The sequence below is a fragment of the Dermacentor silvarum genome, chromosome 1, assembly GCF_013339745.2.
Source record: "Dermacentor silvarum isolate Dsil-2018 chromosome 1, BIME_Dsil_1.4, whole genome shotgun sequence".
In the NCBI taxonomy this organism is placed as follows: domain Eukaryota; kingdom Metazoa; phylum Arthropoda; class Arachnida; order Ixodida; family Ixodidae; genus Dermacentor; species Dermacentor silvarum.
In genome coordinates this window covers 23026332-23051577 of record NC_051154.1, presented here as the reverse complement: position 1 = coordinate 23051577, position 25246 = coordinate 23026332, and the positions used below count along the sequence as shown (strand labels likewise).

Below are 25246 nucleotides of genomic sequence, written 5' to 3'. Positions count from 1 at the left end.
AAGCGCTCTGATCGGCGCCACCATTCTAACAGCGCTGCATTTTTGTGCGCGAGAGCGGCGAGACAATGCGTTTCAGCGACGCGACAACTGCTTCTGGCGCCAGTGTAGAATATGCGCGCCGTGCGCGCTAGCGCGAGACAACGACGAGTAAGGAGAGAACAATCCAGGCGCGCCCGCGATTCCCGGACCGCGGAATGTCCCGAGGCGACACAAAACGCGCTTCCGCCACCGCAGGAAAAACAGGAACACAAGTAGTTTCGTCTCAGCTTTTGACTTCTCGCCCGTGTTTTTTGCCCTTTCTCGGTCTCTTTTTGTTCACTGGTTTAACTATTCCGCAGTGGAGCCGGCAGTCTAGCGCGAAACGATCGCTGCGCCCTGTATACGGATTCCCAGCGGTGACGACTGTCTCTGTCAGGTGCTTGGCTCGCGGCACTTTCGAGGCAGCCTTTGTTTGCGCGACAGCGCGAGCCCGCCTCCTTTATTTTGCTCACAGAGTCAAATCCCTTTTGAAGTAACTTTTCGGCAAGGTATGAGTGGCCCTTTCTCAGAAACACTGCGTGCAGCGGCGCCAAAGCAGCCGCGCTACGCGAAAAGGAAGAATTTAAACAAACAAAAGAAACACACCATAGCTGCGTGCTCTTTACGTAACCATTTCTTTGTCCTCCACCCCGCAGGGACGTCTTGTGACGATAGCCTCGACAAGTGTGCATGATGAATTTGCCTGGATCTCCGTATCTGCAGCTCGAAGGAGGAGCTTTCACGTTCTGCGCACTTAGCGCCGTGCGCTCTCATCGTGCCCGCTTTTTCCCACGACGCGCGTTGCCATAGCAAGGCCCACACTTCAGCTACCTCCTTTCTCTCGTCTGACATGGTCGCGCAATTCGCTCAGACTCGTTGTTTCACGAGGCGAGGTGTTTCACGGCTGGATGGTTTGACATCTGTCTGACGCCGAATATTGTTTGAAATAGAACTCCACCCACTCCTTCGCACGAGCTTTTGTTTGTCAGCTTCTTCATTTAGAGAGCGGCGGAGCGCGAATAATGGGCCGCATAGATATACACGGTACCTTGCAGAACAAATCTGCATTCTGCTCAGCGTCGTAGCAGAGCTGTATCGTCTTCTTTTCGAATTTGCCGTGTTGGTTTTGCGTAGTGAGTTAACTGGTGGCTTTGGGCTTAAAGTCGAAGTCAGGTAATTACCTCTGCATCAGGTGTACTTTGGCTCCAACATGCTCGATAACTGGGGAATTCTATATATAACTTTGGACGTTGTGGAAGAGCGTCGGGCGCATAAAGATTTTTTGGAAGCATTCGCTAACGATATACGAAGTAGCTCCTTCGCAGTTCTTCGCTGCATCACGATTAATGAGCAGAGTTAAGCAAGCCTGCTTCTTGATGGTTTTATCTTTCACTATAACATTGAGCCAAAGTTCATAAGCCGCAATTTATTCGCAAACTTTATATTTATTCTTCTATGCGTTTCCTACTAAGTTTGTTAATTTTCGAGTTAAACTACTTGACTTGTCGTTTTAGTTAAGTCCTTTACGTGAAGCTTGTTCAGTGTATCAGGGATATCGTAGAATACAAAAACGGTAAATAGGCAGATCGCGCGGCACAGTGCCAGAAATAGCTTGTACAAAATTTCTCTCGCACAGCTAACTTAACCCCAAAGAAACGCGTGAGTGTAGAAACATTCGCAGTTTGCTACAGGACATTGAAACCGAGTAGTACCACGTCATGTGGCAGTTAAAATAATTCGCTGTAGTGGCCGCGGACTTTCTCTTTTAGTCTTTGTGACTTCATTAAAGTGGCTTCCTCTCTCATTTGTGTATAGTGCATTACGGGTCACTATCCATTCAAGCAACGCAGAAAGTGAGTCAATAATGTGATGTTTTTTTTTTTTCAAGTTTGAATTTGTTGATTTCGCTGAAATTAACCGTTTCCCCCTCGACGCTATCAGCTGCTGTTATTTAATCATGGGGCTGTCAGCGCACTTTGTGAAGAGTTCATGAATCTGATTTGCAAGTCGGGGTCTGATCTTCGTGCCCGCGTATGAAATGCATAAATGAGCCGACACGGGAAAGCTTTCAGAGTGCAAACGTCGTCTTCATCTACTACGTTTTGGTCTCTCGACCTCATTTGAGAAAGAAATCTTTGTTATGCAAAGTAGTCAAGCGGCGCGTATTTTCTGGCCTACGGCTTTTCGATGAGCCTTTGTTCAGAGAATGGAGTTAAAGAAGAATAAAGAGATCAGATCCGCACAATGAGGAACATTATAGGTGCGCGCCGAGTTTTGAAGATTTATAGAAAGATGGTATAGCCTGAGCCCGGTGAGAATTCATCAAAGCACAAAAGTGACAAAACGAAATGCAATTATTACATGGCATTGACTTGTCAATTCGCAAGAAAAGTCATGCCTGCAAAAGACTGAACTTGCTATTACCGAGCGATCGCACGCCAGTCTGATCATACCAAAGGCGCGAGGAATGCCAAGCACTGGGCGATTCGGTTCAAAGCTTCTAAGCGCCATCCATAAGTACAACTTACCCTATCAAAAAAGACCACATGCCTCAGAACCCATGTATCTAATTATTATATGTGAAGATTTGCGGATCTTATATAAAGAACGCATGTCATATAGGATTATTAGATATAAAAATTATCATTCATATATCATTTTCTGTCTTTTTTTGGGCACTGCAACATAAAAGGCACTTGTCATTCATCTCAGTCAATACACCGAAGTTTTGTAAATCTAAGCAATACTTTGGCAGACCGACAGTAATGGCGGTTACTGCAGCTTCACGGCTCATTACGTCCGGCAGTAGCAGTACCGCGCGATGTCTCTGTCACATGACTAACATTTTAGCTTTCTACTTTCATCGAAAGGCGGCACACCGTGTTATTGGTGATAGCCGATAAAGAAAGGAAACATAGCGCTTGTCAGAGAGGAGGTGGGAGGAACGAGAAAGTTCACTTAAACTGCGGTGTAATGATATAGGTACGCCAGTTCACCTTAGTGTTAAGGCTACATGGTTAACGCATCGCGATATGCTGGATTCGGTCCCTGGATAACTCAGTGCGCAGAATCATCATATTAATAGTAAGTCTCAATGCATCAAAAGGACCTCTCCCGATACTCTGACGTTCCCAATCACGCCCACCCTACACATAAGACTTCGCTAAACCCTGAACTTCGTAGGGTGCTCGATCTTTCTAAGGGACGCGTCTTTTCCCTTGGAGTTCTATGTCGCTCTAGTAGACCACCGGTTTTTCTTCAAATTCCCTGCTCCACTGTATCTGTTGGTTTTCACTTTTGCTTGAATATCATGAGCCCGCGTGTGTTCTTATGTTGCTCCCTTTCTATCTGCTAACTTTATGCTCATCATTTTCTTCCTGATCTCTCCTTGCGTTGTCCTTTGTTTCATTTCTATCCTTTCACAGTCACGTTGGCCGGCAGCGTATTTACGTATGTCATGAAACACTTGAAGCTCACTTTGGCTTAGTCTCAAACCAACGTGAGTTTCTCGTAGGTGATGTGCTACGCAGTCGTTACTATGCTCTGACTTCAAATTGTTTACGCCTCATTCGTCGAGCGCAATGCGCACTGCAGAGGACCTTGCCCTCGCAGGATGTACACCTTGAAAGTCGATAGTCTTGATTCACTCCACAGCCTGGAATGACTGAAGCGAGTGTCCAGTCTGCAGCATGTGGTATAGCCAGTTTTCACAAACGCACATTATGCTCAAAACAGCGCACATAATCCTGATTATATCATTGCGCGAAGTTTCCGGGAAACTAAGTGTCATGATGAAAATCACCTTTCCATATTTAAAAATCTCCTTGTAACCGGAATACCCGCCGTGGTTGCTCAGTGGCTATGGTGTTGGGCTGCTGAGCAAGAGGTCGCGGGATCGAATCCCGGCCACGGCGGCCGCATTTCGATGGGGGCGAAATGCGAAAACACCGGTGTACTTAGATTTAGGTGCACGTTAAAGAACCCCAGGTGGTCCAAATTTCCGGAGTCCCTCACTACGGCGTGCCTCATAATCAGATCGTGGTTTTGGCATGTAAAACCCCATATTTTTTTTTTTGTAACCGGAATACTACCATCTAATAATTTAACCCACTGTTCGGTTATTTGTGTCTGAAGATAAACTTCGCTGCGCTCTTTATAAGGCCAGTTAAAACGCCCATATAAACAGCCCAAGAAGCGCAGTTTTTCAGCCAAATTATGCGCGTATGAAGCAGAAAGACTTGCTCATCGCGCACGTTGGCGGTACATGTACACGGGTGGTTAGGCAACTGGCCATGCACGTGGAGAGAGCGAGAGAGGTCGATAATATAGAACTATGGTGACCCATGAGTCAAGCGACCTGTATAGCGCCGCGCTGAACCAGAAATCGAAGTGGTCTACATCGCCCGTCTGTGGCGAGGTTATTTTTGTGCTTATCTGCTGATGTGGTGACATATTTCTCGTGACCACAAGAAATATGGTGACTACAGGGTGAATCCATGATACGGCGCGTGGGCCCCTGAGCGTTACGTGTGACGCTTATTCAAATTTCAGTGGTCATAAGCGCAGGTGACCCGAATGTAGAGAAAGGGAATGTGGCCGCACTAAATGCGTGAGGGACGTCATGCCTTTGATAATGATGACGCTACTGGTCTTCTTTCATCGGCTGAATCGAATGCATTTCAGTAGCAACGAAACAAAAAAAAAAAAAAAGATCATTCGCGGTGCCTGCGAAACTGTGCTTCCGTGTAATGGTATCTTAGGGTACGTTTAGTTTGAATGGCCTTGGCGCGCTTTCGCTTCCACACTCATGCACCTAAGAGGCACATTGTGCTTTGAACACCGAACAAGCGACATGTGAAATGTCGCTCTTCTTTTTGTTGGCATGCCATCAATGGTATATCGTTGCTTATAGACGTGATCTTTGAAAATACTCAGCTAAAGGTTACCCGTCATAGAATCGCCAATTCTCAAGCTAAACGAGAGAATATCAATGATATGGGTCCAATGAGCCATGCTTTTTTTTTTTTTTTTTTTTTGGGGGGGGGGGGGTCAATTAGGCTATCCCCGTTATTTAACAAAATCGCCCAGGGTGTATGAAGTATAAGCCGGGGAGAGAAGGTTAGAGAGTTCCTTCACACAGGCTGTCGATCCACACGTGAAAATGTTTCTAGAGTGTCGGTGCCCACCCGCTGACTTGCATGGCGGCCGCAAAATCCGATCAATGCAACGAACAAGGGGCCATGCTCACACAATGTTTTGCGCGCTAGGTGGATTCGTTTCGTGATCAGCTTCCAGGACGGTGCCATGGTTATAAATCTACAAAGAACACAAACACATGCTAGCTCAGCTTTGTTGTTTACGTGTAGCTCATTTTTTACCTTTGCGTCCATTATTCTTCGAAACATTGCATACGAGATGGCATAGGGTTGGCATACCGCAGCTTCACAAGCCCTCCATGACAGACCTGCACATGTGTTACTCTGGGTTTCTAAAAGACAGTAATGAACTGCAAGGAATGAGCTCGCCTAACGCCCTCTGTTGCTCAGTCATGGCGTGGTGATTTCGTCGGTCTTGCTCGGGGGTCATCCTGAAGTCGGAGAAAAATGCGTAAACATGGTGACGTTTTAAGTTACACATTCATAAAGAAGAAAGAAGATGCCCGCAGCTTTGACAGGGGCAAATGCTTATAATTCGATGCCCGCAATGACGCCGTCCCTCTCAGTGAACATTATTTATTTCTATAGCCGGAAGAAGAGGGGAGGGGGGGAAGGGGGACTGGAGAAATACGTGGGCGGAGAAGCCACGGCGACGTCATCCAGTCATTTATTCCGCCACAGAGCAGACCGATCTGGGGTGGTCGTAGACGTTGCGCGGACGGCGTACACCGAGCGAGGCACAGATCGAACAACTCCGGACGCGCTGTCACCTGGCCAGGTCTCATGAATGATTCAGCCGGCGCTATACGTTGCTTACTGTCTATGACCTGGTTCTCTGAGTTCACGCTTATCGGCCGAGAACAGAGAAGACATGCCTTGTTTGCCAAAAGCACTACACAAAGACCACAATGTTTCCTTATATGATCGATGCCATGTTGTGGCCTTAGCGCTGTGGTTTTGTTCTGTCTTTCGCTTGTGCGTTCGTCACGAAAATAGGTGCGTGCAACGGAAGAACGTGGCACTTTACCTCACTTGTTTTACTGATATGCAGTATTCAATCAAGGCATTTATACAGCGTGTGGTGCCGCATAGGCTCCCTATTTTAAGATTTTTGCAAGAGCTGTGACCGATCTTTCGGGCCTCGCTTAATCCTGGAAAATGCTGCGTCTTGTGCTTTACCTGTGCCTGATATTGGCGTTCTTCTGCCTGACACATACCGCCGACCCTCCCGCTAACAAACTTAGCTTCGCCAAACAGATTCAACATTCAAACCCACTTTCACCATACTCCAAAAGCAAACCCCTACTGAAACATCCGTCGTATTATTATTCCTTCTACCTATCTAAGGCCGAATTCGCAAACCTTGTCGTTCGCAAGTGGTCTTTGTCATTCGCTTCTACCATCGCTAATAATATGTCCAACATCCCGATTAACTGCCATCTAGCTGCTCTCTTACGAACAGCTCTTACGTAAGTCCATTTGTGTGCGTGCGTGGTGTGTGTGTGTGTGTGTGTGTGTGTGTGTGTGTGTGTGTGTGTGTGTGTGTGTGTGTGTGTGTGTGTGTGTGTGTGTGTGTGTGTGTGTGTGTGTGTGTGTGTGTGTGTGTGTGTGTGTGTGTGTGTGTGTGTGTGTGTGTGTGTGTGTGTGTGTGTGTGTGTGTGTGTGTGTGTGTGTGGTGTGTGTGTGTGTGTGTGTGTGTGTGTGTGTGTGTGTGTGTGTGTGTGTGTGGTGTGTGTGTGTGTGTGTGTGTGTGTGGTGTGTGTGTGTGTGTGTGTGTGTGTGTGTGTGTGTGTGTGTGTGTGTGTGTGTGTGTGTGTGTGTGTGCGTGCGCGTGTGTGTGTGTGTGTGTGCGTGCACTGTGTACGTATGTGTGCGTGCGTGCGTGCGTGCGTGCGTGCGTGCGTGCGTGCGTGCGTGCGAGAGGATAGTATGTGCGCATACTGTATTGCAGCAGTCATTTTTACATGTAGAAGCATGTTGCAAATACAGAGATTGTATATTATAGTGAACCATGACACTCTGCAAGAATTCCCGAATCGTTTATTTCGTTTCATTTTCTTCAACACGGTATCACGATGCTTTTCCTCACAGATCGATAGATGCAATCCATGTGCATCACCTGCGCGCTACACCTAGACGTTACTGGGATCCACATTAGCTCCCCTTTCGGGGTAGGAGTCCTTACGTACTACGATGTTAATGCATGTGGGCATTTTGTTGCCTAACTCCACCCGACACTCATGTGCACGAAATTTGAATTCATAACGCGCCTCAATATGAGAGTGAGGAGGACTTTTAGCAGTTTTCATTAGCAAAATGTTATCATGCGTGACGGCAGGCGCTGCTTGTTTCTGGTACGGATACATCTTTACTGCGTTTACTACTTAACAGGAAGCTTTAGCTCGGCGAACTTCAATTGCGCCTATTCAAATACATGTACAATGAAGAAATGCTTTTATGAGACAACCGCTTGACCAATTTGAATAAATTTTGACGTATTTAAGAGAAGAACGTTAGGTTCTAGCGACTCTAGAAAACAAGCTTTTGATTTGCGGCCTCAAATAGTTTACGAAAATTGTCGGAAATTGGTAAGTTACAAAAAACAGAAGCACGATGTTTACAAATGTCTCTGCATCAAAAAATATACATATATATCGCAGTTCTGTAAGGTGCATCTGTTAGCCTTAGAGCATTTAAAGCGGAGAAAGTTTATGTGTGAATTTACAGCTTACGTGAAATTGCTACAATAATTGTGCTGCAAAAGCATTACCCCCAAATTAGTGGTATATTCCAGAGCGCATTATAATCCATCAAATGTGTTCGGTTTAGATGTACCATTAGGGGCAGTTAATAGAATTGACATATCGTTACAAAGCTCTAAAATTCATAGTTGAATTTCTTGAAATTTGCAATTTTCATTTTCTTTATGCACAGCAAGAATTGTAATTCCCCTATTTAGAGTGACTAATCTTAAATGTGCCTTTTAAATGCGGCAGACTTAATTACATTCCGTGCAGTTGTTGACGAGAAAAACGTTTTCTCTGTTCCACGTATTTAGATAAGAGCTCCCGAGCTAAATATTACTCTTAGCATACTGCACTTCAATATATCATGTTATTGTTCACATAAAGAGCCATTCGAAACAATCATGTTGAGTGTGATTATGTTAGCCTATAGTATTTGAAGAATTATGCATTAATAAAAACAGAGCTAACTAATACGGTAAAAGACGCATGCGGCATGTATATAGAGTATACAAGGCGCGCTCTGAACATTACAGCGCAGAAGAATGCCCTTGGAACTAGAAATTGCCTTTCGGAGAATAGTAAAAGCGGCCAAATGAAAGCTGATTCATTATAAACAATAGCACTAAAAACTAAGTTGGTGATATGACTGGAACAAGGCCAATGTCTCTGAAGCGCCATAAATAAGGGAAAGAAAAAAAAAAACGGGACACGGTTCTAACGGGCTCTCGAGAAAGTTCCGCACTTTATCCGCTCATTGTTCCTTGCGGACGAAGAGAGGAAGGACAGAGCTCCCCTATAGGCGGCGCCCCCGACGCCTCCACTGCACGCCATTGCTCTTTCGCGTGGCGTATGCTGCACTGGCGGCCGCAATTTTGCCGTCTGTCGGTCAAACAGCTTAGAAGTCGGAGACCGGATGCGAAATATGCCGGGCGTATTTCGTTCCCAGGACGTGCCGTGGGCCGGAAAAAAAAGAGAAGGAGGAGGGACATAAAGATGGGAACAGGGTCGTGTGCGTATGCGCGGGCGTGCGCGGAGGGTGAATCAGAATCAGCGCCGAATAAAACGACAGCTGAGCCGGCCCAATCGAACCTTCTGGACGGCCGCTCCGGCAGCACGGCTCCCCTGCTCTGCATACGGCGACGTCGTGGTCAAATAGCATCCGCCGGTGACAGCAGGGCCACGAGAACGGCGCGGCCAGGCTAGACCCACGGACCGGTGGCCCGAGAGAGGGGATAAAAAGAAAAAAGTTGGAGAGTCGAATGGTATAGTGCTGGCGCCGGCCATGCGGGCGGGACTGCGCGGCCCGCGAAGAGGATCTCATATCGAAATGGAATCGTCGAGGTGTTGGTTGTCCGACGCGCGGCGCTGCCAATCTTTTGCGCCGGCAGGGGTGGAGGAGATGGGAGCAGGGCTGCATGAGGTTCCACTGCTTGGTCGTCGTCGGCGGCGGCGGCGACGGCGGTCGTGCATAATTTATGAGAGGTCTCCCGATTATCGGGAGATCGAATTGAAGCCCCGTGTGCCGCTTCGTTTTCTTCACGTGTGTTGTGGATTCTCAGCAGCAGCCGCTACACGCCCGGCTTGGCGGCTTGGGTCGATATGGAGATCGCGCGCGCGCGCGCGTGCGTACAGCGCGGAGGCTACTCAGCGGACGGCTGCTGAGGAGCGCCCGGTCGGGAGAGGGAGGCCCACCGGTTCTCAAATGTTCGGCACCGCGGCAAGCCCTGCGTAGAACACAAACATCTATATTAGGTGACCGCGCAAGTAGTCCGAAAGCGGCGTCCTAGTCAAAAAAAGGAGTGGGGGAGACGGTAACGGGGTACATTAGCCCTCGTTTCGAGTTTTTCAATCATACTGGAGTTGACTGCATAGATTACACTATATCTTCCGCAGCCACTTCCCTATTTCGTAAAATAATTTTCGCCCTAAGGCTGCTCAGAGTTGTCATGCGCCTTGCCCCTTCACGCCCGTCAAACTATAAAATTTGGAAATTCATTTAATGTTAGAAGCAGAAGAAAACGGCACTGAATGTATTCATACAGAACTATTAACATTCTATGTTATTATTATTATTATTATTATTATTATTATTATTATTATTATTATTATTATTATTATTATTATTATTATTATTATTATTATTATTATTATTATTATTATTATTAGCACTCAGACCTCATGTTGTTCCTGGGCACGTTAAATAAATTATTGATTGATTGATTGATTCTCAAACAATACACCATTACGGTATTTCATGAGGAATGGTAAAATTTGTGTTTTTTTTTTCAGCAATGTGTCAAGAAAGAAAGACAGCTGGTTTGTCTGCCTGTGGGGTAGAGACATATCTAAGTCGGCAAGAAAGAAATTGACATTAGTTTCGAGAAGAAACGCGCTTAGCATGAGAATTATTGTGGAAGGCGTCAAAGCCAAGCTGAGGAGGAAAGTAAATGGCTGACGGAGCGAAATGGGTGGCATTCAAGGCGAACATCAACTCCGTAGAGAAAAGGCTGACGTACGAATAGAAATTTGGATTGGAAATTGATGTAAGAGACAAGAGTACCTACCACCTTTTGTCAGGATGCCACAATTGGCAAAAAAAAAGGAAAAGAAGGAAAAAAGGTTTCTTCAAGAATCGGCCTTGCGAGAGTTACAAAACAAGTTTATAAACGTTTCATGCCATGCCGGAACAAAACTGTTACCCTCTTTATGCGTAGCACTGGAAATGGGCTCATGCACGCGTGGTTTAAATGGTCTCACGGGATGCCGTCTTAGATAACAGATAACTTTGAAAAAATACTTGTTAAGCAACTAGAAGAGTAATAGAGTCACCTGGCTTTTTGTTAATCAGAACCGCATGAAGACAACAGATAATGAAGCCAAGGGGAAGTTATGTGTAGTTTTAATTTAAGAAATGATAAACTAATAGGCAATGAAAGTGGAAGGGGAAAAACTGGTCGCCGGTGGGAGCTGAACGCGCAACCTGCGCATTAGGCGTGCGTTGCACTACCAATTGTGCTACGGCGGCGGCTGTTCCCACGTCCACATTCTTGGGTATTTATTTAGTTATATATGTGTACAAGATCTAACCCAGAAAGCGTTAGCCACCGCCATTCATGGGTGGATTTGGTACATTTTTTTTACTGATGGTGTCACGTATCACGTGAACTTTTTTTGGGAGCCGGCAGGTCACGTATGCCAGATGAAGGTATCAAACTTGCCGGAGTCGACGCCCTCGCTATGCTAAGAAACAGGTAACAGATGTCTTGCTGGGCTGTGTTATCCACAGATTACAGAATCACCAAAAGTTTTCGGCTCTCATATTGCATACAGGTGATTCCACAGTATAGTACGCGCGAGTTTACTCCACTGCTTGAGGATGCTCCTGTCTTCATCAAACATCACGTGTATGCTATTAACAACATAACAATGAACCATTCAGAAACAGTCTTCGTGGAATGCACTGCGAACGGCACGGACGCAACAAGCAACACAACACAGTAGTCGCGAAACTATCAGTGTGCTCTGTGAGAAACCGATGAGTCCGGTGACCAGCTGTGTGTTTCGCATAAATAAGTAGCTATTTTCCCGCAAGGGCCGAATTTGTTCATTTATTTAATGGGTGTGTGCGGAGACAACGCACAGTTGATATTTTAGCACTGCTAAAGAAACATACCCTAAGTATTTTGACGTAGTAGTGTTTCCAATTATGTGGCATCTTCCTTCTACACTCAAGAGGTCTTTTTTTTTTTCTGTGTGCACAAAGTCACCTTTCCTTCCTTATTCGGCTCCGTGGTGTACACACGCATGATGACCACTTTTTAGGCCGTCCTACGGTAATTTTTCAAGCAACCTGCGGATGATTAACAGCCTCGATAAGCCCCCTTGGAACCTAATTGTGGGATGCAACTGTGCGCTACAGATGGCAAGAGTTTCGTTGCAGCAATTGACAGGGAATTTGTGGGGAAGCACAGCAAAAATGCTACTGCATTAAAAGTAACAGTCACTGCTTCCTAGCTTACTGTGGTAGGTAGTAAGAAGGCGAGGTCACAAAATGCAGAACGTTTCAGCGTGCGCTGCGTATCACACGCGCCTTGCACAGCACTGTCCTCCTCCATGGTGTGCCGCAAAAATGTCCTCGGAGATTCTTTTTCTGATTGGGCCTCGCCTCTGGAACCTCGCTACTACAAGGCAACTCGAAGCAACGGAGTCAATTGATAATCTTGCTCTCATGCCGTAGTTGTGGTTCTATCAGAGTGGAGTAGTACTGCTACGTGAGAAAAGTCTCTTATACAACAGTCGCAAAAACGACGATTTTCGGGGCAGCTTCAGAAAAAAAATGCAGTGGTAACTAGTATTCGCTATCCTCGGCATAAATCTAAAATGTCTGTGCACCACAGGAGTTGAGGGAAAACTCGATTCTCCTGGAACGTAGATGCAAACAGCAGTAGCTGCACAAAAAAGTGCCGACTACGCAGATCAGTTGTACATTGCAGTCCTTAATTTGCATTCAACAAATTTCAAGTTTCTCATGAATACTGTGATCCACGTATTTCGTGCTTGTGTGTGTTAGGGACGAGGGGGAGGGGGAGGGGGAGGGGATTGGAGAGGAGGTAGAGGAGTGGAGGTGACAGTACGTATAGGGACTGATTGAGGTCGGTATCATTCTGGGCGTTGCCGCCCGATGCATCGAGGTACGGTCGCAGACGCTGGAAGAAGAAAAGAATCTATTACAAAAAATTATTTCCACAGGCCGCTGAGTGTCTTCTTGCTGAGCGCGTTGCATTCTTATTGGCTTGTCGTTATATTAAAGTCCGTATACTGTCTATAGACAAATGCTCATAACAATACTGTTTGCTTCAATCTATTATATTTCACAGAATTAGATGAGATTGTTGGCAGGAATTATATTGACGTTAGCCGCCAAGTAGTGCAAGTCCACAGGCTGTCTGATATGTATTCCGTAGCTTTCAGAAGGGAAACAAAAATTGTATTTAGGCTTTCTGTAAACTGAATTGCTCATACTATGTCAGGGATTGTCGCTTCAGTCATTATAATTTTCTATCGTAAGGTCAGCTTGAATAATGTATCACCGCTCAAGCGGGAAAATATTAAATTTCTAACTCATCGTGGTCTTATAACTACGGTGAAGGCCGGCCTTTCACTGCGTAATTTTGAGCCTACCCACGTTATGGAGGCCCATCTCGCGCACATACTTCGGCAGAACCCATGAGATACGGCAACGCATGTATTGATATATTTCCATTGTCTTTTTCGTGCAGGCTACGAGCCAAACATTCCACTCCTAACATATGCCATTCGAATATTTGAATTTGCCGAAAACGCGAATATTCAATCATTTTAGTCTTTTTGTTGTATCACACGGACGCTGCTGCGGGGTGAACGGAAAATACTGATATCGGGCGAAACATGAGAAGCTACTTCAATTTTGTCAACAGAGGACACGTCACCGGGCAATCACAAAACGCAAACAATATATAGGCAAACAACCTTACATTTATGTTGAGTGCATGCTCTTCCTCGGGAAAAAAATGTATGTAAGTAAGGACAAGTTTTTGTGTCAGAAAAGTACAATTTATACAAGTTCGGAAAGTTAGATGATCAAAGCACGTTGAACCTGCTTTGCTTGTTCGCTCTTGTTTCTAAATGCACGGACAGAGATTGACGTTCACCCTGATTTCTGCGATTGCGCTGGTTTATAGTGCTCGTACCGACGACCCTATTCACTGATGCGCAATCGCACTGAAACTGGCGCTGATGACGCAAATGTTTCCCGTCGATAAGTGGCATCCCACAAAAATACTCAAAAATTTTTATGTTCTTGATTGTAGTGAATTCGGCATGTAAATTAATCAACTTTATTATATACATGTATTTTGGCGTGTTGCTGCGGTAATACAGCATGGCAAAGCGTAAGCTCTGATCCTGACATAATTGCAGTCGTTTAAGTCGCAGTTATCTAAGTTTGTCTGCTTAGTAGAGGAAGCGACTATAATTGTCTGTCTGCAGTTGATACCATATAGAGCAGTAGAGAGCAACGCTGCGCCGGTCTGAATAACATGGGCAGAAAAATTTGATGAGGGTGACTGGTACGTACAAACAAGCTCAAAATTAACAAGAATTCTTTTTGCCTTTTTTTACTCCTCGCCACTAATAAATGACGCAAATAGATAAAATAGTTTTACTCTAAGCTCGGCAAAGTCAGAGGGAATTCTGCGCACACCGCTTTTGTTCCCCCCACCCTATATGCTTGGCGTCTGACGAGTATATACAGAGGCCAGATGGCAAACACTGCACGCCTGCTGAAGCCTTTTCTCGTGGCATTTCTGTGACGACAATTGAGAGGACGGGAGAGTTTAGTTAACGCTATTGCTTGCCAGCAGCACGACTCGCCGAAGGTGGACGGGACGGCTACCGCCGTACAGATTCTTGTAAAGAGCGCTACGCTGAGCACAGGCGCCGTGCGCTCGAACCTTTTCTGCTGCTGTGTTTCGGAACGGCGTCAGGAAATAACGCTGAACAAAACTAAAACATTCTCGGCATCATCTTGTCATCCCTCTTTGTGACTTTAAACACGTTGTGGCGGGCGTCTTACGCTGTTTTTGCACTTGTCGCTGCTGGAGAAGTTGTAGAGCTGCACGACCTTGTATTTCCGGAATACCGGGAAGCCAGAAGCATTTGCACAAAATTGTGATCGGGACAGTGTTGTCACTGCGGGCTCATAAGTGTAAACCTGTTGATTGCTAAAGTCATTTTCTTTTCCCGGACGTTCAGAGATGATAATGCGTTCCTGACAGGTGACGCTCTACATATATTGTTCCATACGGCCTTATAGGTCGGAAAAGTTGATTCAGGAGGTTCACGCAAGTCCCACTTTCCGATAACACAGTGTTTCGAGCCACTTTCGTTCTGCTGAACTTCACAGACGCCCTACTTCGACTCACCGCAGTAAAGATAAAACAATGCTGTTCTGCGCAAATAAAAGCAGCGAGGCAGGCTTATGAAAGTTAGCAACCTAGAAAAACATTACCAAATGCAATCTCCAGAGAACTTATCACCATGACTAAGCAGCTTACAGCAAAACTTGGATTGGCAACACGTTGTTTTACGCTGCAATAACTCAGTCATATATGTTGCCATTAACTCTCAATCAAAATAATGCTCGGCGACAGATCTCGTAGGGCTGCGCATAACGGCTGCACACTAAATCCTTCACCGCTAACACTAAAGCGGTTTTTGACGATTAAGTTGTGCCTTCTGCGTCAAGGCTGGACTGCCAGTGCTGACACTTCTTCTGTCGTACTGCGCGCACGCAGCTGCTCCGGTGATCAGCCCGTTCTCGTTCCCCGAGCGGCTGCAGGAGGGGATGCGCAGCTCGGCTACGTGCACTCTGCTGGACGGCGACCCACCGGTCACCATGGGCTGGCTCAAGGACGGACGGACCGACCTAGGGCCCGACGTGCAGGTGGTGCCCATCAGCGACTTCGTCTCCAACCTCATCATCGACAAGGTGGCGCGCCACCACTCGGGCGACTACACCTGCACGGCGGCGAACGCTGCTGCCTCCACAAACCACACGGCGCACATGTTCGTCAGGGGTAAGCGAACTCCGCTGTTGGAAGTTTCAGCATCTCCCAACACGTCGTGATTTTGCGCTTTGTGCCGCATGCTCTCTGTACCGAACTTAATGCGCTGCTCAAAACAGTAGCTCTCTCCCTCCGCTTGTTCGTTTCCATGTCAGTCGATTAGGATAGGTCAGACTAGGGTAGTATACCATGCATCGTGTGTATACCAACGAAATGCCAGTCTTCATGTTGTGCAAAAATATACGCACGCAAATATTAGCAAAAAAAAAATAATAGTAGTAAACTAAGGATTAGCGATTTTGTGGTTATAATAAACTCAAATGCATAAGTGCTAGAAGCGTAAATGTTTCGGTATAACCAATCGCAAATATTAGATAAATAATTCTGCCCTTACAGAGTTGTAAATTACAACCCATAAAAAAGAACCACCGCGCAATCATACGAATGACCCGCCTGCATGTTGCTGCCTTGAGCCAGCATGACGCCCCCGCCCCTCTGATTTCGAAAAGAATCGGTGAGCAGGAGTGGAAGAAAATAAAAAAAAATAAAAGTTAATCACAATAAAATCTGGTGATATGTCACTCGCACATATGGTGTGAAAGACGTCTCTTCTATAGGAAGAAACGTCCTGGATAGTTTGCTACACATTGTTAGAGTCACCTAGGGCCATACATAAGTAGAAAAGGTGTATTTTCTTTTTCTCCGCTTTTGTTTTCTTTTCTTAATCTTCTTTTCAAGATTTTGTTAACTCTTGTGCACATTGCGCGAAATTCATATTGAGGACAACGCGAAATGACAAAGAACTCGCATACACCGTGCCGCTTTTGCTTTTGTTGTTAGGCTGGAAGCTGCCTAACGCAATGCCTAGTCACGAAAGAAACAACTTGCGTCGCTGCGAACGAAATGAGGGCACACGCACGCGCGGGTAAGAAACGGCAAAAAAAAAAAAGGGGGGGGGGGGGGGGGGGTAGCACGCAAGGAGCCGCACGCTACGACATCAAACATTCATTGCGTCGCAGCACCAGCTCTGTTCTTACAGGCCCACCCTGCGCCTCGTCTTTTCACTTCTCCTCCTGTACCGTTCCAAAGTTTGCGCACCACAGCGCGAAGCCGTTCGGCCCCTACAGCCGCTCGCCGTTGTCGCGTCGACAGTCAGTTCCGGAGTGATGCTCCTCCGTCATCCTCGTCAGAGCGAGCGAGGCTCGGAGCGAGCGAGAGAGCTGCCCGCTTGCGCAAACACTGCGCACGCTCAAGTTTCATCTCAGAGTGCCGCCCGAAGTGTGTGGACATTCTTTTACTTTGCCCTGTGCATATAGAACGCTGACGAGAAACAACAGCAGCAAAAAAAAAAAAAAAAAAAGTGGCGAGGAATGCGCCTGCTCGCGTCCCCTTTCCCTTTCTAGACTTCGACAACTGTTATTTTGCCAGGTCTTTTTCTTCGCATTTATTCTTCTCTTTTTCGTGTCCAAGTATCATTTCCAGCCCTGGTAAAAGCGCCTCCAACCCCGACTGGCATCTCTATAGCGTACGCGGCGTGATTTTTCGAATAGTGAAATTTAGGGAAACGCGGCATACACGATGAACCAAAGGAATGATATTTTTCTGCTTCCGCTGTTGTTCCATTTCTAACTTACTGTATACTTAGGCCCGTATTCGCTCAACTTCTTTTGCGTAAGAGCATTTCCTCATCTTTCTGCGTTCTTGCGTCTGCCTCTTGGAATCGCGATAAGTGAGCACCAGACGACCACCTCGGCGATGACTATTCGCCAATGGCACTTATGAAAGCTTTGTGAATACGAGCACTGATTAAAAACCGAGCCTGTATTTCTTGAATATACTTACTCTGCGATCACATCTCTGTTAAGTACCGTAATGAGGGCTAGTAAGCTGAGAACTAAGTGCAATACCCACGTGTACGTGCACTTAAATATTTGTTGATTGGCAATGATCATATTTCAGTAGTCCCAGCCGATCACGCTTTACTATGATTTTGCTTTCCTTCATGGTTCTCCATTGTACGCTACCGTTTCGTTACCATGCGTGATATTCTTTTCATTTAATGCTGTGTCCGAATTTCACTGTTTCACTTCTTAATTTAACAGCTGACTTTTAACCCCTCTTGTTCTGAATTTGTAAAACCTAGCAGCGGTCCCCCATGTTTTGCGTGTGTGTGTGTGTGTGTGTGCGCGCGTGCGTGCGTGCGTGCGTGCGTGCGTGCGTGCGTGCGTGCGTGCGTGCGTGCGTGCGTGCGTGCGTGCGTGCGTGCGTGCGTGCGTGCGTGCGTGCGTGTGACATTTAACTACATAGCCCCAGTCATCATGTTGTATCGCATGCTTAGATGAAATCGTTGTCCCGCACTTGCAGCGCTTCCACGCTGGACGATACGGCCAACGGACATGTCGACCGTTGTGGGCTCCTCTGTGACATTCGACTGCCAAGCCGAGGGCGAGCCGCATCCCGTTGTGCGATGGAAGTATGCCGTTGGTAAGTACTCTCAAAACACCGCGCTCTTCCAGCCTGTCGCTAATATGTTACCCGTTGGCAGGGGAAAATGTGCGAGCGCGTGCTCACGAAACCATTCATTATTAGTACAATATTATATTTAACTAGTTGCTGTTAAGGTTTCACCCATGTAGAGTGGTCGCATGTGCTCCTCGTGCCACCTCAGCTATTATTTCAGGGACACAGTTCTGTTATACGAGGACATACCAAAAGCACCAAGACGTACCAAGACACTACTTCCTAGTAACGTATTAAGCGGTAAGTGGCATTTAGAACACGTAAATTTCGAATCTAACGAATTCTTCTCCGTCGCGTCGAGATTCCGCAGTTCAGTTGGCGACTGCGAAATAGAAGCCATGGACGCTGACGCATCACCCGCGTAGTCCTCCGTGCCACAGTGATAAACCTGACTCATCTGTCACAACTGAATGCTCCTTACGACGGCAGTGATCGCGCCAAACTCCCGATTTCATTTACACTCGTGACAGTCAATATCAGGGAGACCTACTTTCGCATTCATTCGTTCTGGTATCGCCGTAGCCTTTCTTTTGAACACAGATATCTGTGCTATTGACGAAGCGGTTCATTCAAGTCTCTACATCAGTGATGATGCTCTGCCACAGTTCTCTAAGTAAGCTGCTGGCGCCAAGTTTGCCTTTGTTCAAACGAGCCCGGCACTTCTCTGAAACATTCTTCCAGGAAAGCTGCCTTAACGAAGGTTCGCCAGGCTAAAACCTCGGAACAAAAGTTAATCCCAAAAACAAAACAATTGACTAAAACATCCGCACGCTTCTTTGGCCTTATTGCCATCGCAGTCTTTCCTCAGCAGGAATCAACTGGCACGGTTTACTCACTCTCTACCGCATCGCCACACTTTCACTTACGAATACACAAAGCCTACTAACTTACGCTGTGTATGGCATCCGAAGAGTTATGACGTCATAGCGTGCTCTACCTGTTTAGCTCTCGAGTTAGCATCATGCGTCTGTCTGCTGGCGTTAATATTGCCGGCCCTTCGTATTTTGCTCCACACTTCGTCAGCGCAGCACCTCTAACCATGTCAGTAAGTGCGATGCGCCACGGAAGGTATTCACACGCAATTGTCCTTGTCTGCAGCGAGAAGCTCAGTTTAGCGTGCACGCGAGCATTGCCGCTGCTGTTTACGCTGTCTGTGGGGAGTGTACCACCGAAAAACAGCGGAATATCGTACTGCGCTGCGTAAATGCATACCACTTCGCATTCATGTGCACCCAAATGTCCAAGACGACGCTGTCCAACTATGCAATTGACACATGGCCAACCGACAACATCAAGATCAATGATGCCTCCTTTCTGTCGTCATCGTAGTTGGTGTTACTGACGGCATGCAGCGCGTACTCGGCAGGCAAATGTGGAGCGCCATACGCGATGCCCTGCAACAGGACATGAAGTTATTCCGTATGCAGCCCTGCGTGTATACCACGCTCAACTGTGGGACTTCATGAAAACAGAGGAAATATAGAGGTGGGGATATTAAGGCAGAAAAGCGTCTCGCTGGCTGCCCTGCACAGGGAAACAAGGAAGTTCGAAAACGGACGTTGGGCGCAGGCATTGGCGCAAGGAACAATGTTGCACGGTTACAGATGTTCACACAGGTCATTCATTCTCCGCAAAGGGTAGATGTAGGAGTGCTTTTATTCCTCGTGAGCTAATTAATGGCCAAGTCGGTGTTCCAGCTAGCATTGCCTTGACGGACAGTGACCGGTCGCTTAATTATCTCATTGCAATAGAAATTTGTGTATATGTACGCAACGGAACAGTGGTAAACAAGATGGTTTGTAGTCTCTCTGCAGCCGCAAACATCTCTGGCAGCACTAACAGCCATTCCTTTGAAGTCTGAGTAGGCTTTTGTGAAAGCAACTCCACAGGCTGCACATGGAGAGCTGCCTGTCAGCAGTTCCCAGGTGGAGGTCGAAACTGCAGCACATTTTTCAGGAAATGTAACGAGCTGCGCATAATCAGGTTTGGGTGTTCTATTCATTCAATGTGACGTCTAACAACGAACGCAGCTACAAGCGTCTTCTCACCCGGAAAGCACTGACGGCACCGTCGTGCTGAAACATTCCTCCAGAATTGAATAGAATATATATTACACCACTGATCGTATTTTCCCAGCCTGAAAGTATCCTGACAACACTATTTCGACACTATTTTTAGCATTTCAATCAGTCAAGGAAGTATGGGGCTGCCTGCAATCGGAGTTATCTTTATCGCCTGTTGAGCTACTCCGACACCTCGGCTCTGAAAATACTGCAGTAATACGTAGACATATGGCAGATCATCCCACGTGCAGTCCCCCTCAGTCGTACCTGCATGTGATAGCGCTGCAAGACTGAGAATGGATTAATCTGCTTGCTGAGGCTGTCGTTACTTAACGTGACGGAAGCCGGCAACCGCAAAATAAAGTGCATTCAGTCATCGGGCTTCTCGGTTATGACCGTGTGCAACCCACTCTTCAAGAGGTAATAATAATTATACTTCTCTTACTAAAGTCGCTTGTCGTTTTCGTCCCCATCTTGCAGGGGTCCTCTACAAGATGGGGACAAAAACGATAGGAAGTGAACTCTCAAAATTTCAATTCCTGCGCCTAGAGGGAGTCCACGATTGGCCGATACCTTGTATATCTGGACACCGTATAGATCCCAAAGCACGGGCGCCGGCTAATTGCGGTGATCAAGCGTACGAACAACTCGAGGAATCCGATCCGTCGTTAGCTGACGCACTCTGCACCTTCCGCAGCGAGGGACTCTTTTTACTCGTAACGAGAGAGAGAGAGAGCACCCTCCTTTTTTTCTTTTGGCTTTTCTCCTTTTAAAAGGAACCGTTTACGCTCTTGCACCCCTTGTTAATCACCGTGACGCAATCTCAGAAGTTGCGGCAACAAGGCGCCAGTACAAGATGAAATTCTCGGGTGGTATTCTTAACGCGTTTTGACTGTAAGAAGTTAGCCATTGTCCGGCTGATTTCGCTTACAACATGTCCAAAACCGTGATCGGCTGATACCGGCTCTTACGAACCGTTTTAGTGTAAGAATGTTTTCGTGAATACGGGCCCTTGTGCCTAAGAGTCGCTATTTCTCTTTCTTTCTGCAAAAAGACCCGATCGATACCGCCTCAATGAATGCGGACGAAGCTGAGGACAACGCCTTTTCTCCGAAGATGTGGGCTCTTCATTTTAGCTTTGGTTTCCTACAAAGTAATACAAAGCTACGCATGAACTAAGGCTGCCTCGGGGGCGACTCTCGTAATCTCCTCCAAACGGCCTCTGCCTTCAATTAGATGCCAGCAACGCGCAGGCAGAAAAAGGCAACGCCTTGGTTATAGAAGCGCTCATTGCGCGGTCGCTCTCCCAATCTGGATACCTCTAGGCTCCAATCCTGTATCCTTTTGTATAAAATAATCTCCTGGTTAATACTCATGCACTGGAATCTGGTATGGAGCCGAATTCACAAATATGTTCATTCGGAAGGTGCTTTTCTCTTTGGTCGAACGTCTTCGCTAATAGTGTGTTCGTTGTCGCGATTGGTCTATACCTCGTATTACGAACAGCCGTAGCTTACTAACTGCTTTACGAATAAGCCGCCGAATTCACGAAGTTCCCCTTCGTAAGAACTACTTGTGATTCGCATCAGTCTGTAATATGTTCGCTATCGCTGTTTGCCTGCTGTTCTATTACTACTGGTTGTGCATGGGGTGAGAACTGCTTTGCGAATACGGATCATGATTCTGGGCACCTAGCCGCTTATCACTCATAAGGCGATGCTATTCCTGTGGCCAAACGCTTGCGAAGTTTGAACTATGCGAGCCTGTGGCAATCGTCTAATTTTATGCAGAAGGCACCTCACGGACTGTGAGTGCCGAGAATCACAGATTAGGGCCTCCGCTTTCGTCTCTTTCAAGCAACATGTCTCGGAAGTGCATTGTCGCGATTCCCGAGCCACGACTCTCAAAGCCTGGTTGCATCGTCTAGCGATAGTGTAGTTTTACGAACACGTCCACACCAAGAACAAGTCGTGCGATCAGTGGCCAAGTGGTTTCGACTACCAAGGAACTCGTGCAAGGACAGGCCGAAGAGTTCCCTTACAGTTTTGGCACTGGTCTTTTATTTAGTCGCCGCGTCATTGGTTAAGTTACTCGACTGGTCGTCGATTAACTCAGTAAGGCAATCTACTCGCGTAAATATTGAATTTGCAGCCTATGAAGTAGTATAGTGAACGTCGCGATTTTGCGGTGCGCGTGAATGCGGACAAAATCAGCCCGAATGTCAAAAATTTCCGGACGCGCAAAGCGTATTGTGACTGACGCTTGCTCGACTCATCAGGGGCACCTTTCGTATAATGCTACAGCGCTGATGTCAAGAACTTGAAATCATAATCGACCACAGATCACCGCGTGTGTACCGACAAACGTTAAAATTCTCGATGCTTCCTCATGCTAGCGTATCAATCAAGCACTGGACGAAATAGATAATGAACACACCATTACTTCGCGCACCATTACTCCGCGGAGAACCGCACTCCCTGCCGCGCACGCTTCCCCGTACAGCACAGTCGCTGATTGTGAGTCCCCCTCCGCTCACGACCTCAATTGCTTCACCGGCTGTTGTCGTGCCAAGTGCACGAGCATGCATGGCGTGACTCGAACAGTTTAGTCCAACCTATCACGCTAATGAACCGAGCCGTTGCGCGGAGGTTGCTCCCCCCTAGGCGACACTCGTGAATTATTAATTGCGGGAGACAATCTCCCTTCCTAATTTTACGCGCCCGCTTCTATGCGCTGCCGCCTCGAATTTTACCTTCTTTCACAGCTCGTTTCTCTCACTTTTTTTCTTTCCTGCATTTTGTCCCGTCTTTGTCACTCCTTCCTTTTTTCTTTCTTCCCTCTCATTCTTATGTTTGTATTTCTTTCGCTTTAAGCCTGCAGCCTTTGTCTTTTGGACTAGCCGTGTTTTACGTATTCATAAGTTTCGCCACTCGTCCGAAATCTCTTTCCCGCGTATTTTTTGTTCTTGCTCGTCGCACCCCTACTACCCGAGGAGATAAGAAAAAAAAAGGTGAGGGGAGAGGGGAGGGGGCAGGACAAAGTATCGGGAGGGATAAATAACAGAGAAAACTCCCAGGGTCCCCGTGGCCATTCTTTCCCCCTTTCGTTTTGTCTCTTAATTGATTTCGTGTAATTACAACCGGCCCCCGAGCGTCTTCCCCGGTTTGTTATTGCATCCCAAGTGATCGTCGAAAAGGGCGTAGCGAGCCGCATTAAGGCCCTGTTTTAATTAAGCCTTTATCGGCGCCCCAGAACCGCTCACGTCTTCCACGCTCCGGGAACGCGCATGTGTGGGAGTGGACACGAAGAAGAGAGGGAGGGAGGAATTACAGATGGAAGGGTTAAGGAACGGGCTACGCAGCCTGGGAAATAATTCACCGCGCGTACTTTTTTTTTTCTCTCCGTCTTCCATCAATAAACACGTATTGGCGGTCGGATCTGAGATTCCGGTCACGCGTTCGACAGCTGCGCGTAGTCCACACAGAGCTGGTACCACCCGTTCGGTCCACGGGTCTGGCTTGCCTCCGCCACCATCCCCCCATTTATGTTTTCTTTTTGCGAAGGCAAGGCTCTAGACTCGGTCGATCACAGCCGGCGGCAGCGGTCGGGCTCTCTGGCCTGTTGTCGTGACTAAACTTTGCCGCAACCTAGAAGGGTTTTTTTGTCCGACGGCTGCCGGCGTTGTTATTCATTGGCCGCTCACTCTTCGGCGGCACGCTCTTGGCGCTCAAGCCGACAACACCGTCACGGCTTCAGAGGCGGCCCTTGTTGCGGCTTCGCAGGGAGTGCTTTTCTTTCATCATGCTCATATGCCTCTCGCTACGGCGGTGTGTATTGCTATGCCTCCAACTTCTCATTTTGACAGCGAATTTGAAGACTAAATTGTTTGATATGTACTTAAGACTAAATTACGTGACCGCAAATGTTTCTATTCTATTCCTGAGAATAGTATCCTCCAGACGCCCTCTTAGGAATTACAAGGTTAGCGCTACTTTCGCATCAGCTGTTGGTCGTTTGTGGGCTCGCTTCAATTTACTTGCTTCGAACGTCCTCTGCTTTTGGAGTGTCGAATTCCATACCATGAGCAGATGTGGCTCCCAATAAATTGCAGCAATCGTTCGCAATAGCGGGTCAGCCGGTGGAATATTCGAATTACGGGATTTAGCATTTGCAGTTAAACGCAGTTAATGCGTAAAGATGGATAGATTTTTCTTTTGATTTTTGCGTCAACACGAACAGTCCGGGTTCGTCTTCACAAAGAAGTGCCTACGCTATAGAACTGCTCGTAAGAGCAGTTGCCGGTCAATCCTGATGTTGGACATATCATAAGCGAAATATGCTGGCCAATTAAAAATTGCACTAGTGAACGAAAAATTTTGTAAATTATGCGCCCTTTTCGTAAGTGGTGTCCGCGATTGGCCATCGAGGAGATGGTGGTCCCGTTATCGCGGCCATCACTATCAGGAGTGGCGGGCGTCGGAGCGTTGGCCAATGAGGAAACGCTTAAAGGAAGTTTCATGATTATGGGCCCTGGCTAATATATAAACAGCCTGCTGTTTCACATTCATAGCCAGCAGATCGAAGGTCTAAAACTCTGCATAAAATGGCAAAATTAAAATTGGGAGGACGCTTAAGCTTCGCTTTTAAGAGTGGAACGCGATAGCATTCAAAGATCCCTACGCATGGTTCCCGACGACTGCAGCTTATGCAACCGTAATGGTTACTGGAAAACACTGGCGGCGAACGCTATGCACGTAGGCGAGCTTTCTGGTGGAAATTAACGCGGCCTCTTGCGTGGACTGATCCCGGAGATAGTGCACAACCGCGCCAAAGAAATTACAGCATTTTCAGGTTTCCGTATTTGTTTCGCACTTTTAATATTCCAGTCTGAGGAGATTTAACATAAAAGGCATGCATGCGCTGTCGGTGTTTTCTTTCATGACATTTGTTTGTGGATTGTCATTCTCAAAATTCCGAGGAATAGCTTTGCCAAGAATGCAAGACAAGGTATGAGCAACATTAATGATAGAAGGGTGTGGCTGTGGCATACCTAAACGTGGTTGGGGATGATCTTCTCGGCCGCGGACGCCAATGCCGACGCCGGATTTTCTGCGACACGGAGGCCTAAAAGCTATCGC

General features: G+C 46.9%; 1 pseudogene; it reads left to right on the top strand.

Moving 5' to 3' along the window:
• Window positions 1–25246, top strand: part of LOC119430888 (Down syndrome cell adhesion molecule-like protein Dscam2) — a 552287-nt pseudogene that overhangs the window by 460864 nt on the left and 66177 nt on the right.